The sequence below is a fragment of the Poromitra crassiceps genome (assembly GCF_964638095.1).
Source record: "Poromitra crassiceps genome assembly, chromosome: 9".
Taxonomy (NCBI): Eukaryota; Metazoa; Chordata; class Actinopteri; order Beryciformes; family Melamphaidae; genus Poromitra; species Poromitra crassiceps.
In genome coordinates this window covers 33,426,141-33,445,067 of record NC_139630.1, presented here as the reverse complement: position 1 = coordinate 33,445,067, position 18,927 = coordinate 33,426,141, and the positions used below count along the sequence as shown (strand labels likewise).

At 43.5% G+C, this 18,927-nt stretch overlaps 1 pseudogene across 1 annotated transcript; it reads right to left on the bottom strand.

Moving 5' to 3' along the window:
* Positions 1–7,482: 7,482 nt before the first annotated feature.
* Positions 7,483–8,040, bottom strand: LOC310782918 (PRA1 family protein 3 pseudogene; annotated as a pseudogene). Its single transcript has one exon. The product of its transcript is annotated as a PRA1 family protein 3 pseudogene (transcript).
* Positions 8,041–18,927: the final 10,887 nt, after the last annotated feature.

Genomic DNA, 18,927 nt, shown 5'->3' with positions numbered 1-18,927 from the left:
CATTTTAATGGCATATCAATATTTGACACAAGAAGCTTTTTTTTTTTTTAACTCAAATGGATTTTGGTATATGAGTGAATAGACAATACATATTGCTGTATTTGTAGACGTGGACTTCCTCATCTTGGCTCTGAACCCTGTCATCTGGTCGAGTGTGGGTTGGCGACTCTGCTTGCTCGTACTAGGACTAACGTTAGCATGATCAGCGGCCAAATTAACGTTAGCTCTGGCTTCCATGCTAGCTGCAACATGTTTAGCATTGAGGGGATACCAGAGGCTTTAAGTGCTGATATGCAAATTATTTGTTGCACAATTTGCACACAACCGTGCTCTTATCCACGCTTGCATCAGGGAGTTTTTTAAATCTAAACTTCTCATCCACCGGGCCAAGCAACACGTTCTCATCTGCTTCTTCCATGTTTGTCGTTTCCCACATGTGGGGCTTTGTTGTCTGACGTCACTCAATGCACGTTGTGCATCGCTAATCGGTATGCCTGGAATCCGTCCACTGAGAAACGTCCCGTGGTCTTTGGAGTGCAAAAATAAAGTGCGATTAAAATGCGTAAAGAATTTGAACGCATTATTTTTTCTGTAATTAATTAATTGAAATTAACACGTTAAAGTCCCAGCCCTAATATATATATATATATATAAAGAGAGAGAGAGGTTTAGTTTAGTTTCAGCAGCACTACAGTACATCTTTCATTAGTACCCCAGGCAGGGTGGAGATGTCATACTTCCAAACAACAAACCCCTTGACCTTGCAGAAAGCCTGAGTTCCTCAGATGGGGAAGAACACGGCGTTCCCTTCAGCAGCAGAGGAGCAGGTAGGCTGAGAGGGCTGGAGAGAGAGGGATGGAGGAGCAGATAGGCTGAATGGTCTATAGTCCTGGCAGTGGGAGAGAGCCATCACAAGTGTAACCTGTTGTTAACAGAGACCCCCATCCTCACCACACAGCCCACTCCCATCCAAGCCTCAGAACGAGCCAGCAGATATTCAAAGTGATGGTTTTTAATCAATCAAGGCCAAGAGTGCCTCTTTTTTTTAGGGTATTAGGTGAGAATCCTCCTTTGACTTTATATCATTTCATTTTGTGGGGGAAGATTGATAGCGTGCTATAACCATACTGATCACATGACCATAGCCTGCTAACCATACTGATCACATGACCGTAGCCTGCTAACCATACTGATCACATGACCGTAGCCTGCTAACCATACTGATCACATGACCTTAGCCTGCAAACCATCGTGATCACGACAACTCACAATCTGTTTCGTTCTGCCGATCAGCCTGGCCTCCAGCCCGCCCCCAGCCATTTCAGTGGGCGGGAGTACTTGCCTTGACGGACAACTCGTTCAGCCAATCAGCATTGCCAAATCCAATCCACTTCCACTCGGAAGAAAAGCGATGACGTATTTTCTTGGCGAACAAGAGTATGCAACGGTGGAGTATATCAGCCTGAGATACATCCGCTTTTTACCAGAAGAGTGCATTGGACCTTTCTTTTTTTAACCTTTGTGATCCTCACCAAAGAGCACCGGTTTTGGACTTCCGAGCACTCTGGACCTTTTCCTTCTTCAGAAACATTAATGTGATCAGTATGGCTTTACCAGGCTAGAAGATTGAAGCTGTTCTCTTCCCCCATGCTTGACAATGTTAATTCACTTATTCACTTATCACGTGTGTGTGTGTGTGTGTGTGTGTGTGTGTGTGTGTGTGTGTGTGCGTGTGCGTGTGTGCGCGTGTGTGTGTGTGTTTTACTATCAAAGATGACGTTTCAAAACCTTGCAAGGGTTCTGATGAAATAGGAGGAAAGCTCAGCCATCCATCATTCAAAACATGGCATAGGGCCGCACATAAGGCGGAGGGGGGGAGCGCTAGAGGGGCAACATATATACAGTGTAACACCGAGGTGCAATTTGTCTGATCATAGCGAATTTCCGTGCAATGTCAGGCCCAGGACCTAAACAAAGTCAGGCCCAGGACCTAAACAAAGTCAGGCCCAGGACCTAAACAAAGTCAGGCCCAGGACCTAAACAAAGTCAGGCCCAGGACCTAAACAAAGTCAGGCCCAGGACCTAAACAAAGTCAGGCCCAGGACCTAAACAAAGTCAGGCCCAGGACCTAAACATGTCAGGCCCAGGACCTAAACAAAGTCAGGCCCAGGACCTAAACAATGTCAGACCCAGGACCTAAACAAATTCAGGCCCAGGACCTAAACAATGTCAGGCCCAGGACCTAAACAATGCCAGGCCCAGGACCTAAACAAAGTCAGGCCCAGGACCTAAACAATGTCAGGCCCAGGACCTAAACACAATGTCAGGCCCAGGACCTAAACATGTCAGGCCCAGGACCTAAACAAAGATCGGGATGCCAGAACAGAAAGGTGAAGAAAAAGAGGGAGCTGGCAACAGCTTTAGACCTAAAGAATAATGTAGTGACTCACTTGTTTAAGCCTATGCCTCGATCGCCCCATCACTGTCTCTCTCACTTCACATGTATGTGTTTCTGTAGGAGAGAGCATGCACATGTGCTGATATGACTAAAGCCATGTGTGTGTGTGTGTGCACACGTGTGTGTGTCTCGGGTGAGGACCTGGACCGCATGTATACAGTCAATGGGCTCTGCTCGCTTTGCCACTGAATATTCATGAAACAGGTCCCAAGAAGAAGAAATATGCATCCAGATTTCAGTCCACTTGGTGCGAGACCTTCCCATTTCTACCCCCTAGCCACATCAGCCAACACCATGTGTTTTGCAAGCTTTGACATTTGCCTCCTGTCTCACACTTCTTCACCTCTGCAGACTCCTGTCTCACACTTCTTCACCTCTGCAGACTCCAGCATACGGTATATTTGTTTTATCATTATTTACTATTCTTCTTTTTGAAGGTGTTCTGAGTCACTGACACACTGTTTGCACTTTTTGTGATGTAAATTGACTTTTGATCACATCTTTTGTACATCTTATTTGTAGTTTATTTTATTATTATTTATTTATTTATTTATTTGACTGTAAGATTAATTAAAAGTAATTTAGCCTTTACATCCTTGTACTTATTATATTAATTTGGTGGACCATTTCAGGGGCATAGCCAGTTCTGTAGGCGGCCCTGGGCTTAATGAATATGACCTTGTTATTGGATAATCAAACATAAAAGCAACAATTAAACTTATTGGGTTTGTCTGTCATCGCCTTTGTCTCACATGCTCAGTTCTTTCTTTCTTTATGTTTGACGTTGCAGACAACATAGGCATATCCTGTTTATTCAAAACACACATAACGTGCATTTAGGTAGATTATCTTAACACGTTAAGTGCCATAGCCGAGATATCTCGTCTTACATAATCCAACGCTTGAGTGCCAGAGCCGAGATATCTCGTCTTACATAAACATTTTTTTTTTTTGACGGTGGGACATCAATCAACAACTTTTACGTCTTCTATATCACTATTGGAGCAAGAGAATGTGTATAATCTATTTTACCGACCACTAAGTGGCGACAGTTCTCTCCAGACAGAGACAGAGACAAAGCCACAGCCACGGGACCCGTGGACCAAAAGCAGCCGCCTCCCGCGGAAATGGCTTGGCGATTTTACAGTCAGAAACGAACGAGCCTCATTCTCATACTGTAGGCGGGGACGCTTCGCGCTGCTGCGGTGGGGGGTTCCAGAAATGGACTGGGTGAGCAGCATAAAGCCTAGAGTCGCACGGGGGTTCATCGGGGCTCTCAAACCCAAGAGACAGTGAGACCTATCCACACTCGCTGCCAGGGAGAGTCGCTGCTCAAACTCCCAGCAGCAGAGAGAGAGAGAGAGGAGAGAGAGAGAGAGAGAGAGAGAGAGAGAGAGAGCGCACAGAGTGGGAGACAAGGGCACCCATAATCACAGGCACGTGAGGTGGTTCTAAAAATCCATTTATCTCCAAACTCTCTGAAAATCTCTGAAACCATGCTGTACTCAACGGCTAATATCTACATAACTACTAACTCTGCAAACTAACTCTTTTAGACAGAGAAAGCACACATTCTATTAGTTATTTTTAGATGATTGGTGTTCACGAATTCTTAACAGAAAATAATCCTCGGCTCTTGTAAAATGAGCCAGAATCCTCAAAAAAAAACCTGGCACAACTTACCTACAGGATTGAAAAAATGGCTGGCACTCAATGTGTTAAGCAGTTTTACAGGGTCCCGCCCATTCAGAAATGGTAAATTAGTTTAAAGTTTAATATCCGCAGTGTACAACCACCATTTAGTTCCCTGAAAATATCAAACAAATGAAAGCCTATAAAATAAGATATACAGGTATATGATTTGTGTATTTGTGACCCAGGGTTTTCTGTACTATAAAAGGGAATGCAAGCCTCATTCAGCCATAGCAAGCGCTGTTTAGGATAGCATTGCACACCCTTCACCAATGTTTTTGTACCTTTTGAACATACATCCATCCATCTATCTACCAAGGTAGCAGTTCCTTTTGATATATACATTCTAATTTCTGTTCTGTATTACCCACAACATTTTGACCAAGTTTCTCTCTAAGCTTACAAAGGGCAAGAGAGGACTGACTCTTTTTTCGCTTAAAATTGTATAGATTTTCTGTTCATTTAAAAGATCAACATGCACATAAGTGTAACATGATTTATACTATCTGAAAGTACACATTATGCTCTTTAACATGATGTGTGAACTTTTATTGTATGATATAGAGAGGTCCAGTAACGAGTCCGGAAATCATCGATGCTAACAGCCCTGGTTCTTCACAGTTTTCGCCTATGGGAGTTTTGAATGGGTTTTTGGCGCGATGCTTCTAATAATCTCTCTGGGCAACGCTGGCTTAATCAAACGCGAACCAGTGTTTAGTAACATCATCTTCACACATGAAGACCACTTTTATGAGTTTTGAAGCTTTTACATGCCGTTAAACGGGCGGCTAGCTAGCAAACGGCTAAATGAGACTACACTGCTGAGTCGATGTGGATATATACGTCAATAACGTCACCACTTCAAAGGGCGAACACGGAAATTCTCTTTCCCTCACCTGGTTCAGCCCCGTTCAGCCCGAGGTAATCAGTGCACACATCCAACAACAGTCCAGGTTGACTGCTGACGTGACGTGAAGCCTATGCGACAGTGTGTAGTTCAGGATTAGCTTAGCTCGAGCATTTTACTTCTAGGGCTCGCATTTATGCTACAAAACTCATGAAAGTGGTCCTCATGTGTGAAGATTATCCCGCTGAACCTTGGTTCGCGTTTGATTAAACTTGCGTTGCCCACAGACATTATTTGAAGCATATCGCCAAAAACCCATTCAAAAATCCCATAGACAGAAACAGTGTGGAACCAGGAAGTTCGGGACTTCCGCATTCAGCCTACAAAAATACGTCATCCCTGGACCTCTCTATTGTCTGAGCAGACGACAACAACTCCTAGTGGTGGAATCTTGGAATTTTCGGGCGGACTATAAGGATAGAAAGTAAGCCTCCATTTCTAACAGCCTTCCTTCTGTCTGTAAAACCAATGGAAACTCAGAGCAAATTTCTTTGCAGTTGTAAGAGAAGTATGCTTTGTTGCTGATAATTCACAAATGCCACAAACAAAATGCGTGTTTTCCACCTTCCTCCTGGATGAGATGGCACATGGCCAGCTTGTTAATGTCAGTCTGAAAGTCAGTAAAAAAGCGTAACACTTCCCACATGTCCAATTTACTGAGCGGTGACACTTCATTAACTGCATCATCACTGCATTTATTCATTTGAGACCCATTTCATGACACATTCAGGCTAATGAACGGTTTACACCCAGGACAGGCCTGCATATTTATAGTAAGGGACACACATTTGGACAGCACGGTGGCTCAGTGGGTAGCACTGTTGCCTCACAGCAAGAAGATCCCAGTTTCGAACCACGGTCCATCCCATATCCTTTCTGTGAGCAGTTTGCATGTTCTCCTTCATGTGGGTTTCCTCCAGGTGCTCAGTTTCCTCCCACCATCAAAGACATACTCCTCTGTCAGGTGCCCCTGACCTGACGGTCTAAAAAACTTGGGGCATTTACAAAATTTGGGGGTTAGGGTTAGTATATAAAAAAAAAGTAATTTGTGCATAAAGTTGCTAATGCATAGTGTGAACCACAGCGGTGAGTGTGTTATTCGTCTTGTTCTGTTAACCAGAGTGTGTGTTAGAAATTTAATTAATTGAATGAAAGTAAAATGATTGAAATCTTGGGGAAACTTTGCCCCTCGATCACGGTTTTTAGGGGCATTCTGTGATTTCTTGGGGCATTTTTGCCCTTGGCCCTCCTCTACACTGGCCCAGTGCCCCTCCTCTACACTGGCCCAGTGCCTTGCTACATGCAATCCACACAATGATTGTGCAAACCTTAGTTATAAAATCATTGTAAACCACTAGCATATCTATATATAGTAGGCTACTTTAGATAGGGTGAATTAACACAATGTTAGGAGTGACACCATCTCAAGTGACTCTTGAGATGGTGCTACATAAATATAAATCTATATATACTATCTATATACTGGATATGAGGCTGCCAGCACTTGGCACACAAGATTCCCTTTAATAGCCACAGTAAGTAATCAGATTACAAACGAGGAATCTGAAAATATGCAGCCTAGCGGTCACATCAATAGTACTGTAGAAGACAAAGCAAAGCAATAGAGAAAAATCACACCCAGATGAGAAGTAAACGCTGCAGACATCAGCCTATCTAAATCACTGATGACATCACAATTGCTCCAGTGACATCACCACTGACATACTATGACATCACTGATGTCACAATGTCTATGACATCATCAGTGGGACATTATTCGGTGGGTATGACATCAGTCACCACTGACCCAATTGATGATCATCAGTCACATCACTCGATGATTGTGGGGCATGACATTGGTATGACAGTGGTATGACATCATCAGTCAGGGGCGTTCGCATGCTCAGTTGATGGATAGGCCATTTTCATGGGGGCCATTTTGTGTCGAAAAGGCAGAATAAACACAGGTGCAAGCAAAACACTAATGAGGGTTTCCAAATTCCAATCATGGCAGTTGGAAACCCTCATTAGTGTTTTTCTTGCACTGTGTTTACCCTGCCTTTTCAACACAAAATAGCCCCCGTGAGAAGGGTCTACTGTGTTTATTGTTGAAACCGCTTCTATAACTTGTTGGGCATGACAACATCAATGGGTATGACATCATCAGTCGGGGGTGTTTGCATGCTCTGTTGATGGATCGTAAAGCCCTTATTTGTGGTGGCTTTCGGTTCTTGTTGAAGAGACGGATGGCAGTCTAGTACTGCCAAACAACAGCCAAGGGGGAGAGCCTTAAAGAGTTGATGACCTGGGTGGGAGGAGGGGTCGGCCATGATTTTCCGAGACCGCTTCATCGTCCTGGCAGTGTGTGTAGGTCCTGAAGGGATGCATCTGACCACCGTTTCACCTTTCCTTATTGAGTTTGCTCTCAATGAAATCCTGAAACTGTGTTAATCTTCTCCTCCTGTTGGTCCAGCAGGTGCAGTATAATGCCTATGGGGGACCTCTTCAGCCGCACACCCTCACTCTTGTTCTGCAGTCTCTTCTTGATGCTGCACAGTCGCAGAGAGGCATGGACCAGGATCAGCAGCAAAGGAAAGGTGAGGCCGAAGATGAAGATCATCACTCCATCACACAGCGACAGCAGGAAGTAGCTGGTGCCCATGACCCCGATGATGAACAGAGTGGGGTTCTTCCTTTTAAAGTTCTTGATCATGGTCTGGTTCTCTCCGGCCCACACCGAACCCATGAAGACCAGAGACACCACTGTTCCTCCCAGAAACATGCCAAATGGGTTCAGATACCCTACAATGATGAATACCATGATCGCAATGGTGAAATAGTTTGTCTGGTAGTACAGCAAATTCTGAATCACTCTGTTGTTCCATTTAGTTAGATCTCTGAAGGTCGGATAGGTAAAGTGGTCCGCTCCAGGGACGAAGTCATCCCATGATCTGAATGGTGCAAACCCCATCTCTGCCTCCATCGCTGTATACACAATGTATATTATACTGGTCCTATACCACACAAGCAGGGGAGGGTTTATGACATCAGTGACGATGTCACAATGGTCAAGTAGAGAAAGAGTTATGACATCACTGATGATGTCACAAAGAAGATGCTTTTTTATGGTCTTGGACCCGAGGAAGACTAGCTGTCATCTAGGCGTCAGCTAATCGCGATCCTTTTTTAATAAACACGTAAACCAGTTGTAATAGGCCCGGGGTTGGGTGGAGGGCCATCCAATTAAAAGCTTCACCGGTAAAGACCGAACTTTAAAGTGGAATTGGGACCTGTCCTGATCCCCCTCCATTAACCAAGCATGTCAAATATGAAAAACGATTGGGTCTTTAGCCTAATGCTAGAATTAGTGAATTCAGAGTGAGCAGGGGAGCAGAGCTGAAAAGCCTGTACAAATAGATAGCTATTAGCAGTTCAGTAGTGTTCAAATCCAATGATTCTTTCTGAACACTGTAATTTTCAGCATGGGGGATTACAAACAGTCATGTTTAATGGGATTCTTACATGAGAAATGAAATGAAGGAAGACCGTACAGTGTGATTGCCTTTGAGATACTTGCATCGTCTTTGCACGCCACTGACAGTCAAAGAATGATTGCATTGTGTATACTGTATGCAATATTTTTTTGGGGATGATGGCGAAGGCTGGAGGCACCCTCTCTGCCTGTGATTGGCCTAGCGTCAAACGTTCATCCAATCACATTCGCTTGGCTATCCTGCGTCTCTTTCTACAGTCTGTGGTCAGACAGACAGCAGTTTCGCTTGCTAGCATGCATGAAAGACTCCACTGTGTGTTTATGTTTTTGATATAGTCTGGTCTCTGGTTATTATAATGCTGCCGCTACTCTTGGCAGTACACGTACAGTATGTAGCCTACAGGCAAATACAAAAGAAAAGATAAAAGATTAATGAGAATTGATCAAGGGTTATATAAAAACAGTGTCAATGCCCATTTACTCATTCTAACACAATAGTGACTCACTCAGATAAACATGTGAATGTTGTGTGATATGCAAAGGTTGTTGGTTCAATCCCAGCCTCAGGCAATTTCTTAAAAAGTACTCACATTATAAGCTGCAGCAGTGATCCTTCTTTATCATCACCAGTAGTTTGAACACTGATAGAAATAAGCTGATGAAGGAGACTAGTCAGTCCCTGACTCTAGCTCAACTCACTGGTACAAATCTCACCTGTCTCACTCTTTATGCTCTGTGTTATTGTCAGTGTGAATACAGTGTGTAGAAATCAGAAGCTTAACTCCCAACAGCTCATAGCTCAGTCGGCTGAGTGGCTGTGTCACTGTCTCTGTCTGACAGGAAGACTGTTGGTTCGATTCCCGATGGAGGAGACATATTACAGCACTGCCCTGTCTTTAACATCACCAGCGTAGCGCCTCCTACAGGCAGATACATAGAGCGACACAGCGCCTCCTACAGATCCACAGAAATGGACACTGTGGACAGACTGCAAAGAGATCCAGACATGTCATATACTGAGCCTAGAGCAGTTTTTCAAAAAGTTATTTTTACGCCTAGCAGCAGCCAGGACAAGCACGCACAGATGTAAAACCTACTTCCGATGTCAGTAAAATTTCAGATCTGTGTGGTTTTCTGTCTCATAACCCTCAGCTCATGTCTCCGCAGAGGTCAGGGGGGGAGAACAGCCACCCCATTAGCTCCAGGTAGCGGGTCATGCCTTCGCCTAGCCTTCTCCATCATGGGAAAAAAAATATTGCATACTTTGTTTGCAGTTTCATGTAGGAACTATTTTCTTTTGCAGTCATGTAGGAACTAGCTAGCAGCTTGCGGCTGTAGTTCGTTCAAAAGAAAATAGTTCCTCCATGAAACTGCTCATAACAAGGTCTGTGGATTATCTTGAGTAACGGGGTCATGATTTCTGGAAAGAGACATTGCTGTTGAGTTTTTCAAATGTATTTCTTTGGCACTTTGAGCAGCACAAGCCGAGTGCCATCCAGTTCCCTTGTATTGGAGAAAAGGCAGAAACTCTGCGGCCGATATCTCCAAAACTCAGGCAACTAACACAAAACGATATAGATGGATAAATAGCACTACAGGTGAGAGGGAATATATGTGTTTTGGATTTTAGGGTGAGCTGTCCCTTCAAGGCTAAATTAGAAGGATTGCAGTCTGTAAAAGTGTCACCGTTTTGTCCACTAAACGTTTTTAAAGCTTCAATATGTCACTTTTTCTTTCTCTTGGGCGTTGGTCAGGCTGCCAGCACAATTTGGATTTTTGATATCAGGAGATCCGCCAGACCCGCAACGGCCGTTTCCACTTTTTTACCGGATGACCAGATGCCAAAACTTTTGGCCCCAGACTAGGCAGGCAGTCTGACCGAGGCCTCGTTAGCCCCGCCCCCTCCTGCCCCAGCACCTGTCACTCATATTGATGAGTGAAACAGCTTCTAGCCTGAGGCGGAGGGAAGTGGCGTCACAAAGCCTCCACAGGCACAGAGAGAACTTTCTCCATTTATCGCAATTTTAATGTCAAAAAGTTGCATATTGTAGCTTTAAAGTTACTCATTATCCTTTAAAAAGCAAGATAATGTCTTTCAGCTTTGTGTTATATACGTTTTTTAGTATCACTATTTTCAATTAGCAAATCCCATTTGAGTATGAATCTCCTCAGATGCTAAACAACTAACTCACCATTTTTAACTCGCCTCTCAAAGGAATTGAACAGAGGTTCAATTCTGTCCTTGCCTGATTATATATATATAATTTATTTATTTATTTTTCACTACAGTACTGTGACAGTTCCAGTAAAGTTACAAAAACTGTCAGCCAGTCACAGCAGGTGGTCTGCTGCCTGGAGAGCAGCCTGACTCAGCAGTAAACAGTTTGACAGGTGAGCAAGGCCAGGGGGAGCTACGGCATGCTAATGCTATTTGAAGGCATTTGTAAGGTAATCACAGGCTTGATCAGCTGGCTCTTCAGAGGGCCACATCATCAATAATGCAGACGTGTTTGCAGTTTGAGTAAGGGGTGAAAGGCATTCTGGGAAATGTAGGAAATGAAACTGAAGTAGAATTAGACGAGGTGCAGGAAAGCTATAGAGGTGAGGAGGTGAAACTGGTACATCAACAAAGTAAATTGCAACATTGCGTCACACATGATCTCCCGGAATGCTTTGAACTTCACAGATTGATGATCTAACAGTGTGAGATCGAGCTGAAGGTGGATTTGGCAGGTTGACCCCGGTGATCAAACCAGACTGTCAAGAGAAACACCATTATCTATCTATGTCTCGCACACACACACGCACGCACGCACACGCACACACACACACACACACACACAGTATTTTTTCCCCAGACATTTCTCAAGTTGGATCTAAATTTTAAGAAAGCTTGAATGAGAAGGCTTGAATTATTCATTTGTATTCACTTCACATTTGGAACATCTGTTGTGATGTCAGTTATATGTATTTTAAGAATATTTAATTGTATAAAAACATGTTATTCCTCAAAGTAAACAAATTAAATCAACTGGGGCCGGTTGCACCAACTGGTCTTACGACTGGTCTTAAGCTAAGTCGGTCGTAACGGCCGGAACACACATCTTGCGTGTGCTGTGCGTCTGCGTGGCGTCTGCGTGGCGTTTTCATTTCGGTTCCCATGTTAACAGGTTACAGCAGCCACACCACCGGCATCAGACGCACGTCTCAGTCTCAGGCGCGTGTCTTGCGAGCGTGAGACGCGCGTCATCTAGAGAATAGAACCGAAGCCTATTTTTTCAGCTTTCCGCGCGCGTGTCTCTAGCGTCTCTACAGAAATCCACATTAAAAATGACCTATTTCTGTTCATAATCATATCATACAAGCACTATTTTCAAAGCAGACATAATAACTGTTAGCAGAGTGGGTTAATGCAGCAGTTCTCGCGTGCACTCCCAGAGCAGCAGCAAGAAGTGGTTCTTCTCCCATGGAGCTGTTTATTGACACTGACACTGGGTCAGAGACACACACACACGTACATACGTTTTCCGTGCATGTCATTGGCTGTAACCACCTGTGTTGCGTTCAGGTAACATCCTAAATTACAAGGTTATACAATTGAGAGCATATTCTCTTTTATATCAACAATACAATTCTCACAACACTTCCGTGTTTATTTCTCTGGGCGAATTTGCGGCATATTTTTTTGACTCTGGTTGCCAATCAAGGCTCGTTTTGATTTGAGACGAGAGGATGAGCTGAGCTCACAGCTGCAGTTCTCCTGCCCGCTGAAAAACCAGATAGGCTACAACGTGGCTTCGTTCCTCCCCTCCCCTCCCCACCACACACACACACACACACACACACACACACACAAATCATACTGCTTCGATTCTGAAGTGAGCCCAAGCGATCTTCAGTTAAAATCATCATTGTATTGTTTATAACAAATTTAATAAATGGTAAACTCTATAGGAAGATAGTTGGCAGACAGGCAGCAGCGCAGCAGCTGCACGCACCAGCCACGCTGCCTGCGTGGATGCCACGGGCGTAGCCTGGGTAAACCCATCCCCCACGTGACCTGCTCTCAGACCTGTTCTCAGTCACTATGGTCTGGTCCCCCGCTTGTGCTAAACGATTTCCTGCGGTTGTTGGGCCCCCCCCGATAGACCGCTCCATTACGCAACCTTCATCCAACCAGCTTTGTGCACAGAGCACATGCGCAGTGCAGCAGATGGCGTCATCGCTCTGCGACCTTTGTTGTTAGCAAGCGAGCTAACACTTTTCATTTCAGTACTGCTAGCACGCAAATGGTTACAACCAGCTACAACCAACCAAGCCCCCCTCCGCCCGAAATGTAAACAGACTCAGAGCTGGCCTACGGATCGATGTGTGATTTCCAGGTAAGAATATGTTATTCACAGGTATATGCCACACTATATATTATCTCAGAAACTAGCGTAATTGTGTTTGGTAAGAAAGACATTCGATAAATGAATGACTTTTCCTCATCGGCTGTGTGGGGGTTAGCGAGGTAACGTTAGCTAGCTAGATTACGGGAGCATTTAACGATCTAATGAATTCTAGAAAAACATGTCAGAAGCTAGCTAACGTTAGCCACGTGTAACATACAGTAACTGCTACGTTTTATATTATTAGAGCTTCCAAGAAGAGAGAACATCGCCTCTGCCAATGACTCCTGTGACGGTGGTCAGGGAATGAAAGAGGAACAGGACAACTGTCTACACGGACCCAAACCTCGATCCCTGCTGCAGATGGCCGCAGATCTGGAGAGATATTTGTGGCTGTGAAGAACAGTCATCATCTATACAGTGATATGATCTAGTTTTCAGGGACACGCTGTCTTATCTGCATAAATCATATTGAATAGTACCAGACAAAACAAATCAAATCAAGCTCATGCAGGGTGTCGGGCAGGCAGCAGTGCATCGCGCACCCCTCTGGAGCTCACAGAGCTCCAGGCTGCCTCCGGGGCTCGACTCTGCTGCAGCCCGAGGTCGGGTGCAGGGTGTCGGGCAGGTAGCAGTGCATCGCGCACCCCTCTGGAGCTCTCAGAGCTCCAGGCTGCCTCCGGGGCTCGACTCTGCTACAGCCCGGAAATGATCGTGGACTTAATGTTAATCAAAAACGGCCACACTCATAACGGTAAGGTGTGTTTGACCTAGCTAGAAATAACGTTAATGCACTCGCATTTCAGCGTGGTTACAGATGTAGCTGACGCTAGCTAGCTACAGTAGATTTTTGGAGGCTATAGCGTTAACGTGAATGTCATGAAATAGTGAGCGTAGTGTTATACTGTATATTATACATAATCCAGATCATATTCCAGATGCAACCTAGCTAGATGTTAAGCTCCACACTGCTGTATGAGTACAATCAAATCTATCAAGCCTTGATATCATATTCCAACGTGAATTCAGCTGAGGGGTTCGCTCCAGAACGAGACTGTTGCATTCAATATTTGTACACGATACTGTGCAGTAGTTAGTGCAGGCTAGTTAATTGTTGGAAGTAAGGTTTTTGAATTGTAAAAGGCTCACAGCACATGTTGTTTCTGACTTGGATTGATTAATCAAAATTTTCAAAATCTTTACTACTGTAGGCTACTGTCCATTAATAATTACATCAGGTGACAAGCTGAAATGTCAATTCTTATAGCAAATCTAGGTAAATTTCAGACTTTAACGTAGTGTCTTGTCTGAAGTGAATACAAGTGACCTATATTTTTCAATCCTGTCTTTGAATAAAAGTTGTACATTGTGTTATACTTGAAAACCATGTCTTTGCTCCCTTTGTGTTCACAATTACAACAAATCTGGTGATCTGCAGATGATGTAAACTTTTGTAATAAATGTTATCTCTTGTACTTCAACCTCTGTCTAGTCAATTATAGGACAAGATACACTTAGCCTACTGTAACACAGTCTTGGGTTTTGTCTTCATTGCCTAGAATTATTATTATTATTAAAATGATTATGAATTATATTCGCTAAACATTATCTTAACAGACTTACCAGCTTAGGCTTCATTCTGTGATGCGTTTGTTATGGTTTGTTGTTGTTCACTTCCTCCCAGCATGCATTGTGCTACTGTATTTCGCTACTAAATAGCAACCAAATGAGCCGAAATAGATATGAAGGTAGATCTCAATTTTGTGTAATGGTAACACAACCTGCAATTGTATAACATTTCAATATTGGACCAAATAAAACATCAAATGAAAACACCACCCTATGTGAAACATATATGTAATCCTGGGTCTATATATACCCCTCGTCGATTTAACGTGATTTAGGTAAGTGACAGCGTAACGCGCTTCTACGCTTCTACCGGCATCTCCTACTGTGATGTCCGCTCCAATAAATTGGCTCTACTTCACATTTTAGTTTTACAATAAAAAACACATTTATGCAATGACTTTACATAATGTAGGCTATATTTATGTGCATCATCCTACCTGCAGCAGGAGAGAGAAAACTTTATAATAGCCTATTACTGTATAGCCTGGATGACGTTAGCTAATGCTACCCAGCCTTACATTGGCATATGCTGTATTTAGCTTGTGGTATTATGTAGGCTACAATAATATTGTATAGCTGGCTAGACAGAGGAGTTTATCTGGAATCAGTGTGACAAGATCCCTGCTGCTAGCTTGTCTGCCTTTCTGTGTCAGAGTATCTAGCTACATTATCTGCATTACATGCTACACCATGCAAATATATTTCGATATAATTCAAACAATTAGCCCACTGTACTACTGGACTGTGTATTGCTGTGAATAAGTTAGATTTGATTGTGTAAAGTGTTACATGTTATATTTTTAACTGAGCTTTGCAGAATTACCTCAACACAATTGTGTTGTGTATCAGCTTTAAATATCCAATATATACAGCATTAAACAAACGACCAGCAGCATTCAAATGTGCAAAAACGTTATATTTATTGAAATGTGGTGATCTCATGTCACATTACATAATGTTATGCCCAAATGGTCTACTGCCCAGAAGCGTCACTTTACATGTTTGGTAGGGAATTATTTTAATTATGTTAAACCAGCGTTTATCTTCCATAATGCATTAAATCATAATCACAATGCTATGAAGACATTAGCTGATCACCACAGAGCAGCACAGACAAGTTTATCAGATAATTTCGCCATAAAATGTGTCCAGGTGATCAGCTCTGAAGCCCTGGCTTGTATGGTCCGCTAAAATCCGATTTCGATAACGCTAGGTGTTATTTTGATCAACAGACCTCAACCTCAACAGCTGTTTTCACTTGAATTTCCTCACGTAGTTGCATAGCCATATAGCTAGCCAGCTAGTAGCTAGCTCGGGAGCTATGCTTTAGAGAGGCCAAATGCTAACGGCTAGGTAGTGCTAAGCCGCTGCAGCTGTTACACGTCATTGACAAAGACGCACTCTCTGATTGGCCGATCACGGCAGGACTGATGTTGGCAGTCATGCCGTCACTCATTGGCTGCGGGTCTGCGGGAGTCTTTCAATCGCCGCGGAAATCGTTGTGAATGGCCCGGAGTCTAGACGCTAGTGACTGGGAACTGAGAGAGCAGGTCACGTGGGGGCTGGGTTTACCTAGGCTACCACGGGCGTGCCAGCCGCAGCAAGCACGCCACGCACACGCACACGCCACGCACACGCAAGATGTGTGTTCCGGCCGTAACTTTACGACCCAACAGCTACACCGGTTGCACCAACAGGGCGTAAGCCTTTTTCTCACTAAGACCGGTCGTAAATATTACGCCTAGTCCAGAGCAGGCGTAAGGTGCAGTCATGGGTGCAGCATAGACGGTTTTCACCGGTGTGTTGCGCAATAGCTACAACCCCTCAGCACTCTGGCTGTATTCAGACCCGAGTAATAAACTGGAAACCGCAGTACGTTGTAAACGTTATAAATATAGTCACGTTATAAACATAGTCACGTTATAAACAACTAACCAATGCTGGAAATTGAAATGGTTAAATGTTAAATCAATTTGTTCATTCAGTTGCGTTTTACTGCCATGTAAAGTAACGACAAGTAACAGTTAGCCGCTAACATTAGCCACACTATTACAGCCGATTAGCGGAGCGTCATTTGACGTCAGCACACTCTTCTAAACAGGTCGCGTGCCGCATTCCAATGCTTTCACATGGACGTGCATCGCTACGACCGGCGTAGTTAAGACCAGACGTAAGCCCTGTTGGTGCAACAGGCGTAAATCCACTCTAAAGACTGGTCTTAACTAAGACCGACGTAGGAGTTACGACCAGGCATAGTTAAGACCAGTTGGTGCAACCGGCCCCAGGACCACATGCCAAACCTCTGGCAATACTGTGATGACAAATCAAATCCATAAAGTGCTCTCAGTTGCCCATTTACCATTTTGTCACAATTTGATTTACAGAGCAAACAAAAAAGACAGACGATCAAGCTGGACTTAAATGCAAAAGTAAAGCTATTGCTTGAGGGGAATATCTGCGAGGATGTGTGGTAGCCACAGTCCAGATAGATGCAGGGCAGCTGACTTACATCAACTATTTTTATGTAAAAAAAATTTACTTAGGACTCTTAAGGAAAGATACAAACGCCAAAGAAATCATCTAAATGGCACTAAACCGTCTTCTCTTTTTGCCAAGAACCTGCCAAGTCAGACTTACTGACACTTACTGTTTAAACTTGAATTATAATTGTTGTTTTTCTTTGTTCTTTGATGTGAATTTATGGCTTTTTGGCACCTATATGTAACCTTTTAAGGTTGAGATAATTGTATTATCATTATATGGTCCAAATATTTCAGTAAAGCACTTGAAACACTTGAAATATTCTTGCTTGGCTGGTATCATTCTACCGGTACTTGAAATGATGGTAAAATGCATTCTTTTTAGTAAAATAATGTCAAATTTTTCGGCCCGCGCATCCTATCTAGGATGCATCCCTAGTCATCTTGTTCTGGAACCGGGCCTGATTTCACATCACGATTATCGTGAGCAAAATTATCACGGTTATCATATTATCACGGTATTCATAAGAAATTGCTGAAAATGTTCAAAAAGTACTGAGACTCACTGAAATCATTTTACGTTTTATATTGAAAACTCAGATCCAAAAAGCATTGATACACTCACTGAAATCATTTCTCCAAGGCTGCACGTTTGCATCTGGGAGACTGTTGCAACTTTGATTGATGATGGACGGTATTTACCATGTTTTTCAAAGCACTGTAATCACGGTACCACGGTTTTAATGATAATGAAAATTTGAAACGGTGCGGTTATCGTAAGGAATTTTATCGCGGTTATCATTAAAACATCCCTTTGTTACATCCCTAGTTCAGAATTGTGTCAATAAGAAAACAAGCTTTATTTTCTTGCCTGGGTCCAGACCTAATCCGCCCACTTCATCGAGTTGAGTTTTGGCTGCTTCTGGTCTGGCATCGTGACATGCAGCAGTGATTTCCTCAGCAGTGATGGCTTGTCCAATGAGCGCCGAAGGGGACTAATGATTAGCCAATCATCATCAATAATCAGTGCAACGGGTTTTTTGGGGGGGGGGGGGGCGGGGGACGCGTCACTACCGTCCCTACCGTCCCTACCCAAATCTACGCCTATGAAAAGCTTACTTGTCACAAAAATGCTTCCCACAAATTCGGTCATGGAGACCTGGCTACCAGGTTTTCACAGCTCCAGACACAGACCCCTGTCTTCCTGACTGATACCAGCTCCAGACACAGACTCCTGTCTTCCTGACTGATACCAGCTGTAGGCCTTTTCCAGTTCAGACGCTGAATCCAGAGCTGTCTTTGGGCATGTTTGCTCTCTGCAGATGGAAATCAAAAAAAAAAAAAAAAAAACTTTCTCCACTCTATCGTCACCCAGCACCCCCAAACACAACAAGACCCAACCATTTTCTCGTCTTTATCTCGTTACGTCTGTTTGCTCCGCACCGCCGGCAATAATTGTGCGTGACGCACGAGCTTTCTACCTGGGAGTCAATGTAAACATCCGTGGTGATTAGGTCTATAGTGACACAATCATTGATATAGAAATCACTGATGGTGTCAGCAATACAATGTTTAGTGAACTGATGTCAACCGATGACGTCACTTATGCATCGACATTGTGACAGCTTCAGTTCACTGTCCTTGTGACATCATCAGTGATTTATGACATCACTGACGACATCGATGATGTCACAAAGACAGTGAACTGATGTCAACTTATGCATAGATATTGACATCGATTCATCGGGGACATACATCATCGGTGATGTCCTAAATCACTGAGGTCATAATTACCCACTGATGATGTCATAGACATTCAAATCCTTCCCTATTATAAGAGGTTATAAATTGAATAAATCAAAGTTCTTCTTTCCAGT